This window comes from Cynocephalus volans, chromosome 12 (genome assembly GCF_027409185.1).
Source record: "Cynocephalus volans isolate mCynVol1 chromosome 12, mCynVol1.pri, whole genome shotgun sequence".
In the NCBI taxonomy this organism is placed as follows: domain Eukaryota; kingdom Metazoa; phylum Chordata; class Mammalia; order Dermoptera; family Cynocephalidae; genus Cynocephalus; species Cynocephalus volans.
Window position 1 is genome coordinate 93,157,912 of NC_084471.1, and position 27,019 is coordinate 93,184,930.

General features: G+C 38.5%; 1 protein-coding gene and 1 non-coding gene across 5 annotated transcripts in view; one reads left to right on the plus strand and one right to left on the minus strand.

Moving 5' to 3' along the window:
* Window positions 1–27,019, minus strand: part of AEBP2 (AE binding protein 2) — a 211,001-nt gene that overhangs the window by 91,390 nt on the left and 92,592 nt on the right. The window lies entirely within an intron of this gene.
* On the plus strand, window positions 17,079–17,183 carry LOC134361421 (small nucleolar RNA U13). Its single transcript, XR_010021443.1, has one exon. It is a non-coding gene; the product is annotated as a small nucleolar RNA U13 (small nucleolar RNA).

A 27,019-nucleotide genomic window follows, 5' to 3' on the forward strand; every position in this document is an offset into this window, starting at 1 on the left:
CATAGTGACACAGGAAACCAGCTAAGTTCAAACCGTAATGAAGTGTTCCCCAGAAAAGTCTATTGTTAAATTCAGTGTCTTCAGAATCAATGTAACTGACACGAATTAGGCATTCAATGACAATTGAATAAATAGGGTGGAAAGTTTAGCCAGCCTGAAAATTATCCAAGGATTATTTTTCTCGAGAAATTTAATTTTCAATCCTTGGCCTTGAGGGCTGGAGAAAGTTGCTTGTATTCCTAAAGAAGAGCATAAACAGCAGGTGCAGGCCTCTGACACAGACCTCAACTGGCAAGGCCTGCTGAGGACATCAGCCTACACTGCTTTGAATAACCCTCAGCATCTAGAACATAAGTACATACCATGACATTAAAATATCCTAGATATAAGAAATGCTGTATAGAAGTACCTCAGAAACACTATTGCCAGCTCTGTAAATAATGCAATGAACAAACCTGAAAAAAATATATATGAAGTAACAAAATATATGCTTTCTGGGCCTCATTATCAGCAAAAAAAAAAAAAGTAGAGAACTAGGTGGTCGAATGCCCATAAAGTTTTTTGTTACAAATCAGAATGAAAACACACGGGAATTTCTGTTTTCTTTTTCAAAATAAGCTTGCATCCGTTTTACGAAGTGTGTTATTTGGTCCCTTTTATTGTTCTTTCCAAATGATAAACCATTATCTTCTCTTTCCTTGGTGTCTGTCTAGCATGGTCCGTGCAAGTCATTGCAAAAGTAGAATACATGAAGACAGACAGAACTCCAAACTAACGCTGTCCTGAGAGGAAAGTACATAGGAGCACCAAAATAAGGATAACATTTTTCACTTGAATAGTAGTGGGAAAAATGTTTACTTATAGTGAAATGTATCCAGTGTCATCTGGTGAGTTTACCACCTCTTTTTAAGATCAACCATTGAAATCTCCATACTAATGACTCCTGAATTTGTATCACTACTCTGTCCCTCTACCCGGACATACCTGATTATCTTTTTTCCCCGCCCCAGTCCCGATGCATCTCACCACACTCATGTCCTCTTGAGTAACCAATTGCTATGATAATTTCTGACATTGTTTCAAAGTATTAATTAATTTGGCCCTGGAAACTTAAACCTAAGGAGGCTAGAACTAATAATGGGAAACCCTTATATGGTATGGGTTGGAGGTCTGTACATCCATTAATTCATTTAATCCTCGCAACCCATTCACGGGTTTACATATGTCGGAATTAAGGCGTAGAGAGGTTAAGCAGCTGGCTCAACCACACACAATTGAATTTGCAACTGGTGGAGCTACAATTCCAGAGCCCATACCCTTAACTCCTGTCCTAGGCTGCCTCTCAAAAGTAAGCAAGCAAACAAATCTACAAACAAAAGATTCAAGAAGCGAGGTGGTTTCCTAATAACCTCTTACCTATTTTATACTGATTATTTTTAGAATTTTTCAATCCCTTCCAGTTTGGTCTCCACTTGTTGAAGAAGGCACACAAAACAGGAGATGAGCAGAACAAAGCCTTCCACATGGAATCAGTCAATAAAAATGTGTCTGATCAATGAATGAATGAAACACTGGGACCCTCTGCTTTCTCTCGGCCACCTGTTAATATTACATCATTCTCGGCCAGTAGGCCTAACACTTTCCTGTTATTCTCCTTGCTCGGAACACAGCTTTTCTACACACTTCTTTCTGTCCTTAGCACTTGTTGTGATGTACCTAGAGGTAATCAGGCATTCATCTCTCCTCCTGTGCTCTCCTTCCCCATCCATCTGCTCTTTTGCATCTGCATTCCCTGCAAATTCTCCAACGAATCCACACTGGCTTCTGCTCTTTATAATTCTGGAGAAATACTTTAGGCATATAAAAATATTCCAAATACCATTCAGCTAAAATAATGAAAAATAAAAATGACTGCTTCAGTTGAAGCCCCTGTGAACTCTCCGTATTTCTACATCTTCTTTCACCCCTGCATTAACCACTATCCTGAATTTGGGGTACATTTTGTACTTTTAATATAAATCTAGAAACAATATATTCGTTCTACCTGATTTTAGACTTTAGAGAAATAGAATATTGTACATATACTATTCCCTCAGCATTGTAGGTTTTAAAAATATTAATGATAATAATAATAATAACGAACAACTCTGTCCCCACCACACAGGTTAAGATAAGGAGCATTACTATATCACCACGGAAGCCTCCAGCGGACCCCTCCTTGATTCTCTTCCCCTCGCCTCTCAGAAGTAACCACCATCCTGACGTTTGCCTCACTCCGCTACTTTTTAAAATAGTTCCTACTACTTATGTATGTATCCCTAAAGCAAGTAGTGTTACTCAGTTTTGCCCACTATCACATATAACTTGCTTATATATTCTTCCGTGACTTGCTTTCTCCACTCAGTATCTTGGAAATCCTCCCACACTGATGCACGTAGCAGTAGATCATTCATTTTTACCATGGTGTAGGACTGCACTGTAAGGCAAATTCTTCAAATTATCTATGCTCCTATTGAAGGGATTACATTTTGTGGTTTGTGGTGTTGTTTGAATCTCAATCTCTTTCTTTTTTTTCTTGCCATTACAAACAAAGCTGCTATAGACCATGCCCATGGTATCCATGGGCAAGAATAACTATATTTGTTTTGTTCTGTAACTCAGGTTTTCTGGGGGAGTGATCTTAGTCACTTTTGTGTTTTCTCAATTTAGATTTAGGCTCAGTCAATCTAGGATTTTCCTATCTAATCCTTTCATTGAATTGGGGAAAATGTAGTTTTGGTGGCCTTATAAGGAATCATAATTTTGTATGGCAAGAAGGTTTCAGGTCCAGTGTCATACTCTGTCTTCCACTGGCATCCTCTGGGTTGTACCTCATCCTGGTTTTGTCATTTTTGCTATTGTTTTGGTTTTGGTCATTTTCTTCGATGGCAGTCTCTGAGATGCCCTGCTTCCCCCTTTTAGCCTTTTCTGTGCTTCTCCTCCCAGGTACAAAAAAACCTTTCAGATGCATTATTTTTATGTGTATCACAATGAAACAGCTAGTTTATGTTAGCAACCATCTTGTTCTTCCTGTCACTATCATCTTCAAATGCTTATAACACTGTGCAAGACAGTTTTGAATAGATTTACAGTCTCTTTCCATAGGTTTTCCAGCTCAGGAAATTAAGCTTTGCCTCTGTTGTTTCATTTTGGTTTGGTTTGGTTCTTGACAAGTTCACCTGTAGCTATTACTAAGAGAGGGAGATGTAAGCACATTGTCTTTTATCAGCTGTCAATTTTCCATAATTTTTTTACTTTATTTTTAATTCTCCTGTTTCCAAATAGAGGATGTGCCAGACTTAATAATTTAGAGGGCAAACCTAATCCATATTCCACACTTTATTCCTCCAGCCAGGTCTGCACTGTTCTTGTTTCAGGATCATTTTGCAGATGTCAGAAAATGCCATTCCAGATTCATGAAAATGGTGATGCCTGTCTGGATGTTAAATCCACACACACACACACACACACACACACACACACACACACACACACACCGCAACTCTGCACAATTTTTTGTAACTTTCTTTGGTCTTCTCCTGAACTTCAAAAAGGAACCATAACTTCATCCGTTTTACATTTTTTCCTCTCCTTTACAATATCATCTGGGGTCTCTTTCTTTATATCTTTTTACGGAATTGTCACAGACACTGCTGGGATTTATAAAAATAATTTCCTTCACATTAATGCAAAAATTCTGTGGCTTGCCAACTCACTAGAAACAAAAGTTATGATTCTCATTTTATTTTCCTCTCTTCTCTTTCCAATCTTTACCTCATGTTCCTTTTATCTCACCATTTCAATTTCTAAGCATCAAGATCAATCTTTTTCCTCGACTTTGCCATACCACCTTCTAACCCTTGTACAAAATGGGAATTCAATAATTTCAAACATGTTCGTGAGCATGTTCAACCTGCTTTTCTTTCTACCTTCTGTCAGCCACTGGCATGTGATGAACACTGCTCTCCCCTCCCCAATTTAGGCTGATTTTGAAGACTTCTACGACACTAACACCTTTAACCATTGAAGGATATAACCTTGACATTGATGTGATAAGGTTTGTATACTTTAAAAATCACCCTAGTCATCAGCAGAAGCAGAAGAATGGGTAGAAGAAGGATAAGATGAATACTGGGAGACCACAAATATATATATATATTTGAAAGCTAGTTTCAGCCAATATACCACAAGTTTTTACCACTTGTAGAAGCAATAGGGGGAAACTATTATGACATTTTAAGACAGGAAAGAACCATGATCAGATCTGCCATTTTAAAGTACACTCTGGTGACAGGACTGATTGGGGAGGAAGAAATTGGATGTAGAGATAAGTTGGAAGGCTCTTGCAATCAATCACTGGTAGTAGATGTGCTGAGAGTCCAAACTAAGGCACAACACTTTTATAATTCAATATTATTTTTCAATGCAAAGAGGTTGAAATGATGGTCTTGAGCATTTCTCACCAGAATTCAAACCCAAATGATCACTGTGAACTTCCTTTAATCTCGGGTGTTACATACACTTTCAGAAAGAGAATGACTTTATCCCTTTGTTACATTCCATAACTTCTATTTTGTTTCTCATAAGTGCACTTCTCAGGAGAAATAAAAGAAAAGATTGTACAGCTGGCTTTAGAAAGGCAGCTCGTTGAACCTCCAGCCTCTCCTTCTGTGTTATATCAGTTGTAGAAGTAAACAGATATTTTCTGCAAATGGCTCCCATGTGCCCACATCTCTGAATGTAAAATAAACAGTGCAGGCCATGAAAACAGAGTGTTTTAAAAAGAGCATTTCAAATGAGAAAATTGTCTAAACATGAACCTTATTTTTACAGTCATTTAAAGATGTCTTTATCTATTAAATTATCTTTTAAAAAGGAGACAATGGGGAAGAAAAAGAGGAGAAAGAGACAGAGACAGGTTATCCATCTGTTTTTTCCATAGCACTGAATACTTCCGTGTGTATGTGCTTAGATATAGGGAGACAGATAATGCCAGCATAAAATTGTTGAATCTAAGCAACAGATATAGAGAAAAGTTTAGCCACTTTCAGTATATTTTTAAGATTTTTCTGAACCAAATCTGTGCAAGGCAGATCAAATATTATCTTAGTCTCAGGGTCCAAACAATTAAATTGGTGAGAAATGATGTTCTGCAGTTCCATAGGCAGGAACTGCAAAGGCTGGTTAAGCTTAGCCCATCCCACTCCACAAGTTCATAGGGCACGCCTGGCTGACCTGCCCTCAGAACAAAAAGGAAGTGAGATACTACATCTGCTGTGGATTGAATGTTCTCCCAAAACTCACTGAAGCTTGATCCCCATCATAACAGTGTTAAGTGGGTAGGAAATCTGATTACGGTATTTGAAAGGTGGGGCCTTTGGGAGGTGATTAGATTGTGAGGACTGTGCCCTCATGCATGAATTGATCCATTCTTGGAGTAATGGTTTTGATGGCTTTATAAGGAGGGCAAGTGAGGGGGTTACCTCACTCTTGCTCATGCCATTCTCTAGCCGTGTGATACCCTGTGTTGCCACCCAGAAGGCCCTCACCAGAGGCTCCCCCTGGACCGTGGACTTCCCAGCCTCTTAAACTGTAAGAAATAAATTTCGTTTCTTTATAAGTTCCCCAGCTTCAGGTATACTGTTATAAGCAACAGCATCGGACTAACACAACACCAATATCACGGTTCATGCAGGTAGGCTTTGAAGCTAGTCCAGGCTTCAGTGATATTATTAGCCTTTTGCAGCTCTGTCCAGCACAAGAAGAAGTCAAGACTCACATGCAGAAAAGAGAACTCTGGCCTGCTTTCCCACCAAGTCCTGGACTCTGGGCTCTGTCCTCCCTATCTGTAAGCTTTTTTTCTTTCCAGAAAGATATGTAAGGCTATGACTGCACCACAGACACTACTCTCGTTGCTGTAAAATTCCCCTTCTCATAGGTATAAAAATCAACGCGCAACCCCCACCATGTGTTTTCAGTAGGCTTGTTTCTGCTTCTGTCTGTGGAGCCTCAACTTAAAGGGGTATAGCTCCTATCTCTAAGATCAGAGTAAAGGGAAAGTGAAATTCCTGTGAATCCTTCTGAAAATTGTGACAAAGGGAGATGTGTTTCAGATATCTTGAGTTGAAAATTGAAATACATTTTCTCACAGAAATAATCATTTGCTTCCTAAGCAAGTTCATAAAATCCTATTTAACCTACAATGTTCTCAGTGTATTCCAGAAATGTCTATGTAACCCATCTGCTGTGTTCCCATTCTTCCCCAGCTTTTCTCTTTTTTAACTGACTAGATGGATATGATCCTGCTTGGCCATTTTCTCCAGCCCTCTCCACTCAAACTCACTAAGTCCCATATGTGCAATCCACCACATATTAAAAACCTACGTAGGCTTGACTGATGAGCTTTGCAGGCCCAGCACTGCCTGCCCTAAATCAAGTCGTTGACAGAATGTGGATATGTTCCACAGCTCTTTATTTTCCTTCTATGTGAATGATCTTCAGCTTTCATGAAAGGTGTGCAGAAGTTTGAGGCTTCTCATTATAAATGGTGATATGCCAGAGTCAGACTCATTTATATACGGAAATTTTATATGTGACATCAATTGATCAATGGGAAAAGATTAGATTATTAGATGGGGCTGAGAAAACTGCTCACTACATGGTGAAAAGCAAGTCACTCTTCTGGATCTTAAGACTCCCCTCTCCCTGTATTTGGAGGGGAGAAGGAAAAACAGGAAGAGAAGTACACTGAACCTTGAAATACAGACCGAACAATTTTGATGGAGCTTGTTGAAGTCCCCATGTGTGGGCAGGTGACCTTCTGCTGTACAATCCACAAGTGGCATGTCGTGCACCCTTGAAGGATAATGAATGATCTGCAGGTACCAGCCTGGCTCCCACTGGGCTTCCTCGAGACAGCCACCAGTGAAACTCGTCAGGTTCCTAATGTTGACCCAACTTCTCTCCACCTTGTCACCCCAGGTAAGGACTTATCACCCCTAACTCTGACCTCCTATAAAAAATACCCCCTACTCCTCCTAGCCCAGGCATCCTCCTCTGATCACCTCAAGGCTACAGATAAGAAAATCTCATTATTTCTCATGTTTCATGCTAATTATACAGCTAAAGTATAAGTTCTGTGCCTAGATTTCTCAAGCCCTGTCTTTTGACTCTCAAAACCCTGTTTGCAGGAAATAAGAAAAAACAATGTTTATTTCTTGCTGTCTTCTTCTCAAGGCTATGAGTATGCCATGGGTTACCTGGGGAAAAGTCACTTATAAGGATGTGAGGAACAAAAAGCACAAACATTTTCCCTAGATGTTATGTTGTTGTACATGAGTAATCTAGCACAATCTTTATATGATCATAGAGCAGAGAGACCTCATGCCCCTCCCATTAGAAAAAATCTGGGAAATGTATCTCATTGGTCCAGCTAAGTTCTCCCATCCCTGATCAAGAACTCTGGTTAGGAAAATGGGATACTGTGAAAGGCCCATCCTGTAGTAAAGAAAGTCAGCCTCACCAAATCACATGTTTGAGCTAAGAAAGTATCAACCATTACCCAAAAGAAGGTGGAAGCACTTCCCAACGCATATAAAAGAATAACTGTTTACTGCACAAGAGTCTATTCTAAAAGTCATTGTAGAAATAGTTTCTTAAAGTGTTTAACATATGATTAAATTAGATACTTTAAAAATATATCTGTACAACTGGAGAAACACAAACATGTCCAAATATATATAATACTTCACCATGCTATAAGTGAGATTAGTCTTGAGATCAAGTTTCTCTAAACTGACTCTAGGCCTACAAACTATTTGCATTGAGAAGTTTTTTTCTACACACTATATAATCCAAAATTCAGTAATTCTGGTAAATTTATTTACTCAGTGACCTCATTTAGACCATTTGGTGTCCTGAGTCAGAGAATGCTACAGATTCAAAGGACAGGATCAATCTCCTCAGACCTTGAAATCCCTCAAAATGCAGGTCATCTTCAGAGATAATCAGGAACACTTTTGGTTACCCTGAAATTGAAAGGAGGAGGATTCTTGGAACTGAACTTGTTATTTCCTGGTGGGAATCTCATCCACACCCCCATCCATAGAATCCAGGAGAAGATGGCATTCTGGAACATTGTGGTGTTATACTGAAATGATTGAAGCCAGAAGAGCAAGCTGACTTTCTTTTTAATAAAGAAAACCAAAAGAGCTTTCTGTATAGTCCTGAGTAATATATCAGCTCTAGGGGTCGCTTAATGTTTATAATCCTACTAATTTCTTTATTGATAAAACTACTGTCTAATTCCCATGATTAACAACAAATGATGAATGATTCTTTAGAAGCTGATTCAGGTTGTTTCCCACCAGTCCCTGAATAAACAAGAAAATAAGATCAAGCAAGTATTTGCAGCATTGATTACATCTATAAAAAGAATATGGGAACAGGGTTAAAATAAAATTAATAACTATATGTAGAGTGATATTAGAACATGATGTCAGCAAGATGGCAGAATAAGAAATTCTAGCCCTTATACCCCCACAAAAACATTGATTTTGACAGCCATCCAAGACAGGAATATCTCTTTGAGAACCAAGGGAGTCCAGCAGAGGGATTTCAGAACCCCTATTCCAGCAACAAAGAAAAAAAATCCAAGAATAGCCACATTGGAGATTAACCACATCACCACTCACTCAAGGCAGCACAGCTCAATACCAAGAGAGCCACCCTTGGCCAGTAATTTCTCCCACAGGGGAAAGTGAGAGCAGCATGAGCACCCCTCTTTCCTAGGTTCCCAGACTTCCTCAGAGGTCCACTTCTGTCTTACCCCACCCAGATCACTGAGAAGAATCAGTCTGGGAGGAGCTAAGAGAAGGAAAAAGGGGCAGGGGCTCACAGCAATCACCACATGAATCTCAAAAACTTGTCACAGATCCCACAGACTGGCTCATAAATCCTACCATAAACCCCATGGGATGCATTAACCTTCTCTAACTGGGTTATGTGTGCCCACAGCACTCCACACACCCCCTCAAGATAGTGAAAGAAAGCCTCCACAGATGGTGAGCACAAGCCTCCTCAAAAGATGCAAGCAAAACCCCATAGAAAGCATTGATATCTGCATCCAGCTCTCCTCTGCAGGACTGGAAGAAGGCACACAACCTTGAACACTTTGGGGCACTACCCTAGGAAAAACAAATGGAAGGTTGTCAGCATCCAGCTTGAATTTATAAGATCAAGAGGAGGCACACAATCCTAAAACTCTCCCCCTGCCCCCAAGGGGAACAAGAGAAGTAGGGAAGTCAAATCAATAAAAAGACCCAATAGACCCCCAAAATCTCTAGCTGGGCTGCCTGGTGAAGGCTTTATCTCCTGAATCCTTCAGTAAAGACTGAAGGAAGGGACTGTTTCTTTAAATGCAAAGACAGAAATGCAGGATTACAAGAAACATAAAGAATCAAGGAAACATAACATCACTAAAAAAAATACCCAAAGTATAGCTCTAGAGGCTGACCCCAAAGAAATGGGAGATCTATGAGTTGACTGACAAAGAATTTAAAACAATCCTCTTAAAGAAGCTCAGTTAGCTAAAGGGGAACACAGATAAACAACTAAATTAAATCAGGAAAACAATTCATGAACAAAATGAGAAGTGCAAGAAAGAGATAAAAACCAGAAAAAGAACCAAGCAGAAATTCTGGATCTGAAAAATACAAAGACTGAGCTGAAAAATTCAATAGACAGTTTCAAAGCACACTTGATCAAGCAGAAGAAAGTATCAGCAAACTTGAAGACACATCATTTGAAATTATCCTCTTGGAAAACAAAAAGAACAGAAAAAAGTGAAGAAAGCCTATGTGACATATGGGACACCATCAAGTAAGACAATATATACAGTATGGGACTTCTAGACAGAACAGAGAAAGAGAAAAGGGTAAAACCTTATTTAAAGAAATAATGACAGAAAATTTAACAAATCTGAAGAAGGAAATGAACATCCAGATTCATGATGTACAAAGAACCCCAAATAAGTTGAATATCAAGACTTCTTCACCAAGACACATTAATATCAAATTGTGAAAAGTTAAAGACAAAGAGAATTTTCAAAGAAGCAAGAGAAAAGTGACTCATCACATACAAGGGAACCTTAATAAGACTATTAATGAATTTCTCAGCAGAAAACTTGCAGGCTAGGAGAGGGATGATTATTCAAATCCCTGAAAGAAAAAAACTGCCAACCAAGAATATTTTCCTGACACAGTTGTCCTTCAGAAATGAAGCAGAGATAAAGACTTTCCCAAACAAACAAAAGCTGAGAGAGTTCATCAACACTGGACCTACCCTACAAGAAATGTTAAAGGGAGTTCTTTAAATTGAAATGAAATGATGCTAAATAACAAGATGAAAACATACAAAAGTATAAAACTTATTAGCAAAAGTAAGTGTATAGTCAAATTCAGAATACTCTAATATGGCAACGGAAGTGCATAATCACTTTAATTCTAATACAAAAGTTCAAAAACAGATATATTAAAAATATAGCTACGGGCCAGCCCGTGGCTCACTCGGGAGAGTGTGGTGCTGATAACACCAAGGCCATGGGTTCGGATCCTATATAGGGATGGCTGGTTAGCTCACTGGCTGAGCGTAGTGCTGACAACACCAAGTCAAGGGTTAAGATCCCCTTACCGGTCATCTTTAAAAAAAAAAAAAAATATATATATATATATATATATATATAGCTACAATAATTTGATAATGGACACATATTATAAAAAGATGTGAATAGTGACATCAATAACAAAATGGGGGAGGGAAGGGGAAAATATAGAGTATATAGTACATACATACAATGGAATATTATTCAGTCTTTTTAAAAAAGAAGGAATTTCTGTCATTTGTGACAGCATGGGTGAAACTTGAGGACATTATGCTAAGTGAAATAAGCCAGACACAAAAAGGCAAATACTGTATGATATCATTTATATGTGGAATCTTAAAACAGTCAAATTCACAGGAGAGTAATGGCAGTTTCAGGGACTGTTTTCAATTTTTATGTGTCTTAATACACATTATTTAAATTTAAATTCAAAGGGAACAATAATCTGCTGGAGAATAAAAATACGAAGATGTGTAAATAATTATATATACAAATAGAATCAGCAAAGCATGCTGAAGAACCTGAATTCTAGTTCAGTTAAATCCAAACTCTTCAGTCTGAGATTCGAAGTCTTCCAAAATTTACCCAACTCTATATTTCTCATCCTATCTCTCATTACATTTCACTATCATCTTCACCACCACCAACACCACTATCCACCCAGAAAGGGCCCCTACATCCCAGTAATAGACTCTCTCTCACACACACATCATATTCTATCTTCTCCCTTCTGCTTTCTCTACCTCTCTCTCTTCTTCTCCTCTCTCTCTTCATGTTTGTCCAAACCCAGTTTTATCTTTTCCAGAAAGCCTGTCTGATCTGCTTTCTCCCTCAAACTCCTCAGCATTCGGAACCTATAATAGAGTCAGAGTCTTCCTTAATTTTTATTTCTGTATACATTTCTTGTTCCCCCATTAGATTTTGAGTTTCAGGAGGGGAGGAAATTTGCAGAATCTTTGGACATCATTTAATCTTTTAAGTCTCAGTTTCCTCATCTGTAAAATGGAGATAATAATATTGCCAGTAAAATACAGCCTCAGGGTAAAGTTCAGACAAAGAGTATGACTGTAAGACTCCCTGTTAAACTTCAGAAATATTTAAGTTGGTTCCTCATAGATCATCTCAGATAGCCCGTACGTAGGACTACTAAGAATCTTAAAGGCATTGCTCCCATAACACCCTTTGTCTCAACACAAAGTAGAGAGGAGATTTGTAAGTGTGGCTTTTATCTAAAGGAGCAAATCATAACACAGAAGTCCACAAAGTTTTTAAAATCTTCTGCTAAATGGGTCAAAATGAAAAGGAGGCTACTAGACTGAAATCAAGTGGAGAATGCTACTCAGATGTAAGCACAAGCCATTTCTTATAGGAAAGAAAGTGTGGCTCAAAGTGTTGACCCAAACCCAGAAGGCAGAACAAAAAGCCACAGAGAATCACCGTCAAGGAGCACAACTGGGTCCTAATCAAAGAACATTCTCTTTTCCCTGAGTAAACAGAAATACTGACATGTGCCCATTTGATTTCAAAATTGCTGTGGACCAGTAATAGCTACATGCCTCCTTTCTCCCTGTTTTTAAACAAGATTGTTTGTTGTAGTTATCCTCTCTTTCTCCCATCTTTATAAAATGGGTACCTGGGTATCAGACAACTAATCTTTTTTGTTTACAGGGCTCTTCTCATAAAGAACCACACCAAAGAATCTCAGCCACACCTAAACTTATCAGATAAAAAGATACTAAAATTTGAGCCAATGCTATAATAAGATGAGACTTTTGAAGGAGGGCTGACTGTATTCTGAACATGATTTTTTGTTTCAGAAGATTGACTGTGTTAGTTTTCAGATATGGCCATCATCATTTCCTTTACTCCTTGTGTGCATATGCTACACCTGGCAGAGTTGATTTTCCCTTTTCTTGAATGTGAACTTGTCCTATGCCTATTTCACCTGTAGAATGTGGCAGATGTGTTTTGTGATTTACAAACCCAAGCCTTAAGAGAGCTGACTAGTCTTACTTCTTTCCACTTGAAAGCCAGGAACCATACTGTAAGGAGCCCAAACCACACAGAGAGGCTAAATTGAGGAGCCTCAATGTCAACAAACCCAGCTGAGTTCCAAGCCAACAGGTAGCACCAACAGAGGAGACATCTTAGCTATTCCAGCCCATTCTAGCCTTTAGATGCCTATAGTCCCAACCAATACTACACAGAGCAGAAGAATCACCCAGATCATTCTAGTCAATCAAAGAATCATGAGAGATAATAAAATATTTTTTTAAACATTTTACTAGGTTTTGGGGTGGTTTTTTATGCAGCAATAAACAACAAATAATTCTCAGGTGACCTAGTTCTTGACAATAATTTAGAAAATGAAGTCAAGTCATATGACTGGAAACACTGTAAACCATCAATTTTAGACTAATGTGCTGTTTGCTCCGGGAGAGAACCTGTAGGCCTCACAGTGAGTACATGAAGAGGCAATGCTATAACCCATCTCGTGTACCTCATCAGTCTATTAAGACCTTAAAACAAAATCATTGAGCAGACCTATGTTCTCTAAATTATTCAGAATTACTGTTGAACATGACGTAAAATCCTGTTTTATTCTTTTGAGAAAGAGCAGGGGCAGCAATTTCTTGGAAGTCAATGCAGAATTTCTGAGAAAACTTTTATGACAATGTGGTATACACGGAGCAATATTTGATAAATTGCTTAAAGCCAATGATTTAAAGAACGTCTCTCCTCATATAAAACTTCAGAAGAGAGAACACTGGTAGAGGAGGAGAAATGTTCATCTAAAAAAAAATTTCTATGAAGAATAGAAAAGATCTGGCTGTTGTTCACAGTCATTTTTCAGGTGGCAAGGATATCTGGAGACCATATGTTGTTATTCAAGGTGAGGGAAATGCTCATGAAAAGTGAAGTCTTAAAACAGTTATAACGTAAATGGCAATCCAGACCAAGCTACCGAAAGGGGAGGTCTCTAAGAAATCACTGTCAGCTGGCTGGTTAGCTCAGTAGTTAGAGCGTGATGCTGATGGGATGGTGTGGGGTAGGAAGGGGAGGGAAGGGGGAAGAAAGAAAGAAACGAGAAATCACTCTCTTGCCATCTGAAGGACCCTGAAACAGGCACTCTTTTTCCCGAAAGTTTTGATGATCAATTCTCAAGCACATTTTCAAACATGACTTCATCTGCTCATCATCAATTTCTCTGACACTTACCCTATTCTTTAGAAGCATAAACCATATGATTTACAGTCTTCTAAATTTAGCTATTGTCTTTTAAAATGAATACACTTTAAAACATTTGAAAGAAAAACATTTGGCAACAAAAATTTTATTTTACCTGTTAATCAAATGAAGAATAAAAAAAGGTGGCCTTTTCACTGTTGTAATTTCTTAAAGAAATTCTTAAAGAAACTTGACAGAATTCAATATTCTCAGTTTATGTGACATCATGTGATATATTACATAAGTATTCAACTTACTTGTTCAGTGTTGTCAGCCAAAGTATTAAAATTTAGAGGAAAAATACAAATGCTTAAAGGGTGATATATCTAAATTTCGAAAATTATATCACTATTATCTGCACCAGAGTAAAAGAGACTACAGGCCTTGGACAAATGGCATTTTTTTGCTTTGGCCCTTTGCCTTAAAAAAGTGTTTGGCATAACTTCTAATACAGCCAAAATTGTCTCATTTCATTACTTTAGATGGTCTCAAAAGACCTCCTTCATCTTCCATGGGCCTTCATGGGTTGTGTTTTAGAACTTTTTTTTTTTTTTTTTTTTTGGTTTCTAGAATTTAGAATCTATTTTCACATGAGATGTACTTATATAACTTTTTATAACCCATCCTCTCCCTTTTATCTTCATAAAGAGTCCATAAACTTGTAACTAGGACATTGTGTCTTTAAATATGTCACAACATTGTTTATCACTATGAAATGAGGGCATGGTTTCCCAATTGTAACAATAGGAAGTTTAATACTGTTTTCTCTCAGCAAAACATGAGAACATTGAATGTCTAGTAAACAAGACATTTGGACACAGAACACTACATTTTCCAAATCAGTATTTTTATGAGTTAAAAGATTAAGCTGACATTTGCATAAACTTTGAAACTTGCATAAACTCTGAAATGTGTATGGATTAAACAAGGAAAAAGATTTAAAGAAAAATGCACTTCAGGTTTCGTTAACTATTTGGACAGCTATTTAGGACAACATCATATCTATTGACATCATAATATCTATTGGTTCTTATCAGGAAGAAAGTATCTCCTTTAATTATCTTTTTTAAAATATGCATTAATATCAAAGCAACAAATCATTTTAAAGGAAGTTTTATTATTAAACTTTCTTTAAAGAAATTATACTGATAACTAATTTATATAAGCCCTACTGTTTACATTTCTATAATCGCTTCTAAATGTAGATTTTTTTATACAAACTTAATCTTTGTTGATAAAAATTGTCTTAATTCTTTACTTAAAATTATTTTGTTATATACACATACATTCTTTATAACTATCATTTCTAATTACTGCAAAATATTTCATTAAATTAGAAAAATATAAATTGCTTAGTTTTCCCCCTTTTTGATGTACATTTTATTTCTATAATAAATAGAGATGTTAAGATAATCTCTCTCAACATAGCTTGTTTCTTCCTTAGAATTATTTCTGTAGAACAAGTTCTCAGAATTATGATTACCAGGGGAGAAAAGTCTAAAATTATTGCCAAATTGCTCTTCAAAAAGAGTGAACCAATTTATAGTGCCTCCAGGAAAAGGGGATATTGATAATTTCTTGTCAATGTTGACTTTTAAAGTTTTGTTTATATTATTCTTAGTTTGTTTTTTTATATCAATTTTTAAATGTTAGACTAATATTTGTGTATTATTTTATGCAATCTTTCCCTACTACCACAACCATTGTCCATTTTTTCATTGAGAACTTAAAGCTTTTCTTAAAAATATTTTTCTTTATAAATATTGTTGATATTAGGCTATAATCAATTATTTGTCACATATACAAGCATTTGCCATTATGTTTCTCTTACTTTCATTGCACAGAAGCCTTATCTGTGCACCAAAGAGGAAAAAGACTCTCAAATTAGAGTAAGCACACCACTTCTAATTTCTTATAAATTTTCTTTAAATAATTAATACTCTAATCTAATTATAGGTTGGCCTATTAAACAGTGGTTTAACATAAATGTTAACTGACCTAGTTCTCAGTGAACCATTCTTTCAACTATATTAGAAGAGCATTCTCCAATTTTTGCCCTGTAGATAAGTTCCTAGCTGCAAGACAACTGTGTAGTACTGAAATGGAAAAGAGAAAGAAAATAATCATGTTAATCTTTTCACTGTATCCCCTCTGTATCTTTTATTTATTTTTTTCATCTTTTATTATTTCTGTACATCATTCTGGATAGTTTCTTCCAACTTACCTTCCAGTTCACTAATTCTCTCTTCAGCTGTGCTATTAAACCCATCTATTGAATTCTTAATTTCACTTATATTTTTTCTATTAGAAAATAGAATTTCTATTTTGTTCTTTTTTTTTTATATTTTCCAGCTTTCTGTCAAATTTCCTGACTTTGTCTTTTACTTCCTTATGCATATTCAGCACAGTTATTTTTAAATATGTGTGTTAACACCATTATATAAATTCCCTGTTAGTTCAATGCTGTCTCTTGGTTTTCAGTCACATTATCTTTTCTCCTGTGTGTCTATCAGTTATTTGTGATTGAGTGTCAGACATTCTACATGAAAAAAAAAAGCTGTAAAAATTACTTGAAGCTTAAAATAATTTTATCTTTCTCCAAGGAGACTTTACATTTGCCTTGGCCATAAGGCTATGTACGATAGCAGTACCTAATCACATTAATCCAATCAGGAGTTGAGATTAATAAAGCCAAGGTTTCACTCTCTATGAGAACTCTTGTATTTCTGGTTGAACTTTGGTCTTCTACCGTAGCTCTTTAAGCTCCTAACTCAAAGCTTGGAAGGCATCCACCTTAGTGGAACTGCACTCCAATTTTTGTCCCACTAATCTCACAAGACTGTCATATCTCTGCTTAGCCTCTCAGCTGTTACTTCTGGAATATACTGACGCTTTCAGGTAAAAAGCACTTTCCAATGTATACTCAGTTCTCTGAATTTCCTTTTCTTGGATCTTGGTCTCATAATTCCTTACTGCCTCAATAGCTCTCCACTGCTATTGAGCATACAGTAGTCTCCCTTATTTGTAAGGGATACATTCCAAGACACCCAGTGGATGCCTGAAACTGTGAATAGTACCCAACCCTACATATACTATGTTTTTCTTATACTTAAATACATATGATAAAGTTTAATTTAAAAATTAGGCACAGATCATTTTTTGGTTCATAAGTGTAATGATTGGGTTTTCATGGTATTGTGTCAGATGTGCTTCCTTCTAAACCTTGTTATGATGTCAGTACATTACCCATCTGATGTGGGAGGGGAAAAAGAGGAAAAAAAATTAGACACAGTAAGAGGTTAACAACAATAACTAAAAATAAAATAGAATAATTACAACAATATGCCAGCATCATCATCTTGTGCTTTGGTGCCATTATTAAGTAAAATAAGGGCTACTTGAACATAAACAGTGGGATACCGCTGCAGTTGATCTGATAACCAAGAAGGCTACTAAGTGACTAATGAATGCGGAGTGTCTACAGCACGGAGAGGTTGGACAAAGGGGTAATTCACATCCCAGGCAGGAATGAGCAGGATGGCGTTGAGATTTCATCACTTTATTCACAACGGTGTGCAATTTAAAACTTACGTATTGTTTATTTCTGGAACTTTCCATGTAATATTTTCAAACTGAAGTTGACCACAGGTATCTGAAACTGTGGAAAGTGAAACTGCCCCGGATGGGCATGGGGGAGAGACTACCAACTTCATTTATATTTTGCCCAGCTTTTCTAGTTATTCTCAACAAAAATAGTCTTTTAAAAAATAGTCTAAAATGGTATCAAACCTTTCTTCATTATCCTAACATCTATTTAATAAATTTTAATTTCCTCATAATTTCAGTGTTGCAATTTTTTGTTCTCCTTCTATTTCCAGGATTAATGTTACATATATGAAAGTAAGAACTTTTAAATCTTGAGCTATTTTTTTCTCAAGACTCTGTATGTTTTCTATCTCTGATTTTATAAATTTTATAAAAATTTTTTATAAATTCTCTGATTTCAGGTTATAACTTTTCAATTGTTTTTGAAGGGGAAGGGAAAAAGGTTTGGGCTCTTGTAGTCCTTTTGAGCTGCAAAATTTTCATTGATTGGGATACACATTTTTAGCGTACTTGCTTTGGGTTTATCTTGTTTGTTTATTGTGTGATTATAAATGGATGTATTCTGTAATCTGGTGTTGGTAGGATACATAGCTTTAATCTTTCATTGCTTCTATCTTTACACATTCTGTTTGGATCTCCTTTATATGACCCTTCACAATTTTAGAAATATCTCATAAGTTTTCTAGTCCTGTTCAACCACTGCCCTCAAGGAGGTAGAGTGTAATTCTCCACTCATGAAGTGTGGGCTGTGCATAGTCAATTCCTTCCAAGAAGTACAGTATAGAAAAGCAGAAAAAAAGAGTAACCTTACAATGGACGAACCTGACAAACACTACCTCAGCCAGGTGACCAAGGTTAACATCAGCAATGTTAACTCATGCTAATAGTATGGACTCTTGATATGATGTAATGACAATGGTACTTTACCTCTGTGATCTTCCTCCCCAATACCCATAACCCCAATCTAATCATGAGGAAAACATCAGGGAAAAAAAAAAAACATTTGAAGGACATTCTACAAAATACCTGACCAATACTCCTCAAAGGTGTCAAGTTCATCAAAAACAAAGAAACCTGAGAAACTGTCACATTCAGTAGGACCCATGACAATTCAGTGTAATGTGATATTCCAGATGAATTCTTGGAACAACAAAAAAAGACATTATGGACAATCAAGAAAATGTGAATAAATGATGAACTTTAGTTAATAATAATGTATCAATATTGGATCATCAGTTGTGATAACAGTACCATACCTATGTAAGATGTTAATAATAGCAAAAACCAGGTATGGGATATATGGGAGCTCTGAACTATCTTCACAATTTTCTTAAATCTAAAAATACTCTAAAATAAAATGTTTATTTTTTAAAACTCTATCTTGCATCCCAATTTAAAATTTATTCATTCACCCCTATTTTTCAACCCTAAGCACCAGTCTCTTTCCCTTTGCAAACTCCAGGGAAATCATGTCAGAATCCCCTAAGTATGGTGTGATCACACTTTGGTTCAGTCCCTGTGGCAATGGTTCCAAATCCTCCCATCACATGTTTAAGAAGTCCATGGATAAGAACTCCTCCTCCATAAGCGCTAAGTAGGAGAAAATCCACAAAACTCTCTATTACAAAATCCCTGTAAGTGACCTTCTTTCTTCCTCCATTGAATTTTGATAAGTGTGTCCAGCATTTCTCTTTAGAATGAATGGGCTTTTAATAAATAAAAGAAAAGAAAATTTATTTTAATAAATAAATGAACAAAAGAAAAAATGCAATTTAGCCTCATTTCACTCTATTACTTTTTTTTTTTTTTTAACCCTCTTCTTTCTTAAAGATTATTTCATTGGAATTTTAGTGGAGCTGACTATAGTGTAGGTACCCTGGGCTCAGACTCAAAATTCCTCCAAAATTCCCATGACAAACCTTCAGGCCACACCTTTTGAAATCCATTGAGAGATGGATTAACAATTTTCCAAGCAGCCTGCAGACAATTAGAACCCTGGTCATAAAGAGTAAAATAACTCAATTCACAGTATACTAGTCCTGCTGACCTTCCATTATTCCAGGTTATTCCATTAACCAGGTTAACATCTGGTTCTTAAAAATATTTAACATGAGAATGTAAGTTAGTAGACATTGGTTAAGCCTGTGCTTTATACCACCTCACCTGTTTATAGATAATGTGCATGACTAGAATATAGAATAGGTGTTAGTGAAGCTTGATGTTCTTCGAGATACTGGGATAAACTTGACTAGTGTTCACGTTTAGCCAACTGGATGGACAAAGCACTATTTGTGGAAATAGGAAACTCAGAGGGAAAAGCAGATCTGGTGGGAAAAACAATGGGTTTTATTCTGGACTGGATAACTAAATGGAAATGTTAAGAGGTTAGTTGGATATATAGGTCTGAAGCTCAGGAGAAACAGATGGAGTTACTGACATATAGATAATACTTGAACCAACAGAAGTGGATAAGATTATTCAGAGAAAACATGTCCAGTGAGACAGGAAGAGAGCCCCCAATAAAACCCTAAAAATTACCAACATTTAAAGGAAAGATGAAGAAAAACAATCCCACAAAGAAAGCTAAGACAACTGAGCCAGAAAGACAGGAGGAAACTTATGAGATGGGAGAGTCACAAAAATCAAAAAGGGCGGGGTGAAGGCAGGCTGGTTAGCTCAGTGGGTTAGAGTGTGGTGCTGATAACACCAAGGTCCGGGGTTTGATCCCTGCACCAGCCAGCCACTAGAGAAAGAAGTGGGGGAGGGGAGGACCAGAATAGAGTATGTAGAAAAGAGAGAGTCGTCAACAGTGTCAAATACGGCTGGAAAGTCTACCAATAAAGACTGGTAAATTTTTGGATTTAGCAACATGAAGTTCCCTGGTAGGAGCAGATTCAGCAGAGTGGTGGGCTCGAAGTGAAACTAGAATCAGCTGAGGAGTGAGGGGAAAGAGATGAAGAGGAAACAATAAATGAAGGTGACTTTTTAACTGTTTCATTAACTTTGGCCATGATAAGAGACACTGGCTCTTGACAAAAAGGGCTCTTTAGAGAGGAGGAGATTGAAGCATTGCAGAGTGAGATTTTCTGGCCACTCACCCACTTCATTACTTTCTCTTTTACTCCTAATGAGAAGATTGCGTAAAATCAAGTAAAGAGGGAAGATGTTGTTAGCATTTTAACCTATTAAAGTTTCACCAGAAATGCAGACAATATTTTTTTTAATTTATACTATTTATTTTGTGTATTCTCCTCTCTGAAACACATAGGTAACTTCTTCCTCTTTAGACATGGTGTCCAAGGAGTAGCTTCTTTTTTCTCTGTGGAGTAAAATGTAAACTATTTCTGAAAGTGAGAGGAAGGTAGAAGTACTTAGAGCTCAGGGAGATTAGAAAGTTTTAAAATAGCCACTGTGGGCAAAGGTAATATTGCCAATGAGGGAATAGAAGAATAACCAGGCAGAATTATGACCCAATTGAGATTTGCTATGAGTTAAATTTGTCCCACGAAAGCTCATGTATTGGAAACTTAATCTCCATTGTAACAGTGTTAAGAGGGTGGGAAATTCTATCACGGTAATTGAAACGTGGGGCCTTTAAGAGGCAATTAAATTGTGAGGACTGTACTCTCAGGCATGGATTGATCCATTCATGGATTAATAGATATGGTTCTAATGGCTTTATAAGGAGAGTGGGAGAACAGATTAGCGCTCTTGCTCAGCCTATTCTCACCATGTGACACCCCTGCATTGCTGTAAAGAGTCACCACCAAGAAGGCAGCCCTCCTTGCCAGATGTGTTCCCTGGACTTTGAACTTCCCAGCCTCTGAAACTGTAAGAAATAAAATTCATTTCTTTATAAATAACTGATTTTCAGGTATTCTAAGCAACAGAAACAACTAATACAAGATTAGGTTGTGGAACTCAGAATATGGCTTCAAGAACTACTATCTAATATTCTATTTCCATTTAGTAAATATATATTGAATGCCAATCATCTGCTAGGCATTGTCCTAGAAACTCAAGATATAATGTCAGTCAAGGCAGAAAAGAATCTTATTTTCAAGACATTTAAATTCCAGAAGGATGATACAAAAAATAAAGAAGTAAACAACTGAACATGATTTTTCAGATAAAATTAAGAAGACTATAAATTAAAAAATAAAATAGCATTCAGTGAAGATAATGATGGAAGATAAATTACTTTAGATTAGATGTTCTGGAAAGACTTTCTCAGAAGGTGACATTTGGACTGAGACACGAACATTTGAAAGAAATTGAAAGCATATCCAGAGAAAGAACTTCCTTGGCAGAATGAATAGCAAGTGAAATTGAGTTTGGTGTGTTCCAGGAACAGAGAGAGAAGAATTGCTAAAAAGAAGGCCAATGTTGCTGGAGTATATGATAAGCAAGAGAGAGCTTCACAGCAGGCTGAGAGGAAGGCAATGGCCAGATTATGCAGAGCCTAATAGAATATAGTAAGGAACTTGAATTGTATTCTAAATTTAATGGGAATCCATTAGAAATTTCTAAAAATTGGAATGGCATCTGATTCATATTACAAAAAGATTGCTCTGGGTGTTGTGTGAGAAATAAATTGTAATATAGCAAGAGTTGAAACAGGAATAGCAATTAGAAGTCCTTTGCAAAGTCCAGGTTAGGTGACTGTGATATGGGCTAGGGTCATGGCCAAGCAAGTGTAGAAGAGTGAAGAAAAGGAGGAAGGAATCAATTGCCTCAAATGCTACAGACTGGTTGATTTGGCCCAAAAAGTGACCTGTGGATTGGCGCCATGGATATCCTGGCTGACCTTGACAAAGGCACTCACAGTAAGGTGGCTTGGATAGATCTGGAGATACAGCTAAAGAGAGAATAGGAGCTGAGGAAGTGTGCACAGTGACTGCAGACAGCTCCTTCGAGAAGGTTATCGACAAGATGAGTTGAGAAACAGGGCTACAGAGGACAAGCCATGGGTCAACTACGGGATATACTTAAGCAGTTTAGGTATTGACAAAAATGATCCTGAAAAGAGTGAAAAATGCTGATGCAGCATCCACGAGAGTGTCTAGAATCCAGAATGCAGGTGGAGGATAGAAACAGAAACATTAAAAAGTGAGGAATGCTTTCAGATCAAGATGGCAGAATAGACAGTCCCCAGTGTCATTCTCTCCCACAACTGACCAGTTTACAACTATTAAAAAAGCAATGAATGCCAAGCTGGGGCCACTAGAGCTCAGGGGAAGAGGAGGAGAGACCTGCGGAGTGCATGAAGGGGGAGAAGCTGCAATGAGAAAAAGAAGGGACCGCTCCAACTGTTTTGAGCTCCAGCCATTTCAAGGCTGGCCCTGGTGAGCACATAGAGCAAGAGCTGGCAAAAGCCACAGTTGTGCCCTTTGTATGAAGTTGCTGGAGACTGCAGGGGAGAAGAGGGCCTTGGTGGACCCCAGGCCAGCAAGACCACTGACAGGGTTCCCATGGAGCCACAGAGGGACAAGGAGCCACAGACAACTGAAAAAAAGGAGCCATTCAAAGGCCGGTGAGTCATCACAAGGGACTGGCACATGGCCCATCCCATGGGAAGTGTGGGTGGTGGGGGAGATGGGCCCACTGGGGGAACACTGGGGCACAACATGGACAGCTGATCTGACCTCCAATCAGCACAGGCCCACTCTGTGTAGCCTGGTCAGAATATAGAACAGCAGGGGTGCAGTTTGTTGAAAACACTCAGGCCCAGACCAGAGTTTCCACACAACCCAGGTGTATTGGACCTCACAAGACCTGGAAGTACTTTAAAAATCAACAATTAAAACCTGAGCTGCTAAAGGGACACAAACTCATCTACACCGTATATTGATAAATAATAATAATAATAATAATTACTAATAGAGGAAACAGAATGACAAAAAACAAAAACAAGAAAACCTGAGCTGCACAAAAAGCCTTCCCCAGAGAATCAGTAGCAAGGCAGCAATTTAGCTCAACCACAGGCTCAAGTGCTGGTCCCACAAGAAGTACCTCCTTTGAGAAGCTAGCAAAGGACAACAAATTTGTTCCAGTGCAGAGTTTAAGTGGTGGAGGTAGCTAGTAGTCCAGTGCAGAAGTGAAAAAATGCAAAACACCCACAGATTAGAGATAAAGTTCTGATATTAACCAGCAAATGTCTAATATCACCAAAGTACACTTTTAAAACCTGAAAGAGCCAGAAGCCCCCCCGCCTCCCAAGCCAGGGTGAGGGGAGCCTGAAGGCCTCAGCCACATCTCCTGATGTCTGCATCCAGCCCAGCAACAACCAGGCCACTGCCAGAAGTCCCCAAACTGGGCCCCCAAACCGGTCTTTGGGGGTGGCCAATGCCTCTGCCACCCCCCCCCAAGTCTGCAACAAGCCTGGTGATGACTATGACACCCCCGGAATCCCCCCGAGGCCCCCGAGCCAGGGTAGGGGGTGGGGCTGAGGGCCTCAGCCATGCCCCCCAACATCAGCATCCAGCCCTGTGACGTTCACAACCAGCCCGGTGACGTCTGCAACTAGCCCAGTGATGACCACACTGCCAGAAGCCCCCCAGGTTCCTGAGTCAGGGTGAGGTGGAAACATCCGCATCCAGCCCAGCAACAACTGATCCATTGCTGGAAGCCCCTTGTGCTCCTGAGTCAGGGTAGGGGGTTCTGAGGGCCTCAGCCATGCCCCCTGACATCCACATCCAGTCCAGTGACAACCAACCTGCCACCAAAAGCACCATGGTCCCACAAGCTAGGGTGGGGGGGTCGAGGGCCTCAGCCATGGCCCCCAACATTTGCATCCAGCCCAGCAACAACTAAAACACCCCAGAAACCCCCCAGGCTCCCAAGGTGGAGTGGGGGGAGTCCACAGACCTCAGTCACATCCCCCACCCCCTGCCCTCCACAAGCAGGTCAGCAAAAGAGCTGGCTGTGGCCCCGCCCCCCACCTCCACCGGTGTTTCTCTACCCCCTCCCACCTGCCCCTCCCACTGCTCCACAACATATTTGAATATAAAATAATAATAATAATAATTGGGGGTTTTTTTGACCGGTAAGGGGATCGCAACCCTCTGCATGGTGTGGTCTGCACCGCGAGCGCACCGGCCATCCCTATATAGGATCCGAACCCGCAGCCTCGGCGATACCAGCGCCGCACTCTTCCAAGTGAGCCACAGGGCCGGCACATAATTAATTAATTTTTTAAAAACACAACATGAACCTACATGGTCTCCTAGAGATTGCTCTTTTCTAATAGTAATATATGCCATCCAAACTAAGCTCATATTCTTTATAAAGCTCCTGAAATAAATTAGGAAATAGTCATCTCTTGATATCCATGGGGGATTGGTTCCAGCACCTCCCACAGATACCAAAATCTGAGGATGCTGGAGTTCTTGATATAAAATGGTGTAGTAGTATATGTATATAACCTATGTACATCCTCCTGTATACTTTAAATCATCTGTAGGTCATTTATAATACCTAATACAATGCAAATGCTAGGTAAATAGTTGTTATACTATATTGTTTAGAGAATAATGACAAGGGAAAAAAGTCTGTACGTGTTCAGTACAGACCCATTTTTTTTCCCTGAATATTTTCAATTTACAGTTAGTTAAATCCATAGATGTGGAACTCACAGATATGGAGGACTGACTAGACATTTTGTGTCCTGATTCCAACGCATTACCTGATAGTCTATCAACACATGCCTGTGACCAAGATGAAGAAAAGCAACATTTGCCTTTTAGAAAGAGGATATTCTTGCACAATGTTTGATAGTACAGCATAAACCTTATGAAATGGGGCTCTGACCTAGTCTTTACATTTAGCTATGTGACACTGAGCCAGTTACCTCACCTCTCTCTAAATCTTCATTTTCTCTTCTGTAAATTGATGTTATCACCTGCACCTCCCAGGGTGCTTTTAAGGATTAAATATGATTATCTATGTCAAGTACATAGCACATAGCATGTGTTCATTAAAAGTAGCTCTTGCTGTTTGATTGATTCACAGACAGTAGAATATTATAGCCAAATTGTATTATTTAATGAATTGATACAAAACTTGAGAACAGTCACTGGTAACAGAGAAAAAAAACCAAGATCATAATAGTTCAGGAAGGGGTCAGCACATTGCAGCCAACGGACCAGTGTTTGTTTTGTAAAAGTTTTATTGGAACACAGCCATGCTCAAGTGTTTCTCAATGACTAGGTGGCACAGCTGACAGTTGTGACACAAATGGAATGACCTGCCTAAAATATTTACTATCCAGGCCTTTAAGAAAATATTTGCTGATTCCTGCCTTAGTCAAAATGAGGCACTACCAGTAATATAAAATTTAACACTGAAAAATGAAAAAAAAGAAAAAAAAAAGTGAGGGAAGGCAGAACGCGTGGTGCTATGGTTTGAACGTCCCCTAACACTCATGTTGAAATTTAATTGCCGGTGTAACGGTACCAGAAGGTGGGACATGTGAGAAGTGATGAGGTCATGAGGGCTCCACCTCATGATGGATTAATGCTGTTATTGCAGGAGTGGGTTAGTTATCACGGGAGCGGGTTCCTGATAAAAGGATGAAGTTGGACCCCCGTTTCTCCCTCTCCCTCGCATGCCCACTCCCCAGGTGATGCCTTCTACCATGGGATGACCTTTGCCGTGCTCTTGACATCCCAGCCTCCAGAACCATGAGCCAAATAAATTTCTGTTCTTTGTAAATTCCCCAGTCTGTGGCATTCTGTTGTAGCAGCAGAAAACAGACTAAGACACATGAGTAACGGATGAAGGCAGGCTAGTGGACTGGAAGGTGGGAAGGCAAAGGAGCTCCTCCAGGGCTTTCTCCAGGGTCCTTCTCACTTGAATCTTTAGGGCCTGGCCGGTTAGCTCAGTTGATTAAAGAAAATCTCACCATAAGCAGTCTTCACGGGGGTGCTGAATGACTCTGTCCTGCTAGGTTAATTCTTGAAAAATCAAAGTATAATTGTGATCATCACTCAGGAATTGGAAAATTGAAAAAAAATTTTTTTTGAAGGAACTCCAGACATTTTCTGGCCAAACTGCTTTCAAATGAATTTCAAGGATCCTGCTCCAACTTGGCTTCTGCAACAATCCAGGCAAGATAATTGTGATATGAGCTAGGGTGGTGGCCATGCAAGTATGGAAAAATGAAAAAGGAGGGAATAAAACAAGGAGAAAGGGATGCCACATTCTTTATCTTGAAGGTCTCAGAAGGAAATTGCCTTCCCCACCCCTGCCCAGGCAAGACGATGAAATATTGGAAAAAGTAGATATGAACTGGGAGAACTGACTTTCGTCCTGCTTCTCCATCCCTTTTTCCAACTAGATCCAAAAAGATCTCAGCAGAAGAAAGAAAAAGAAGAGCTTCAAGGAAGGAAACGGCATAGTGACAGCACAGTCGCCAGGGAAGGGGAGACTATACGGAAAGACTTTAACTGGCAAATCCCAAAGCAAAGAGAACATGTGCTCAGATTC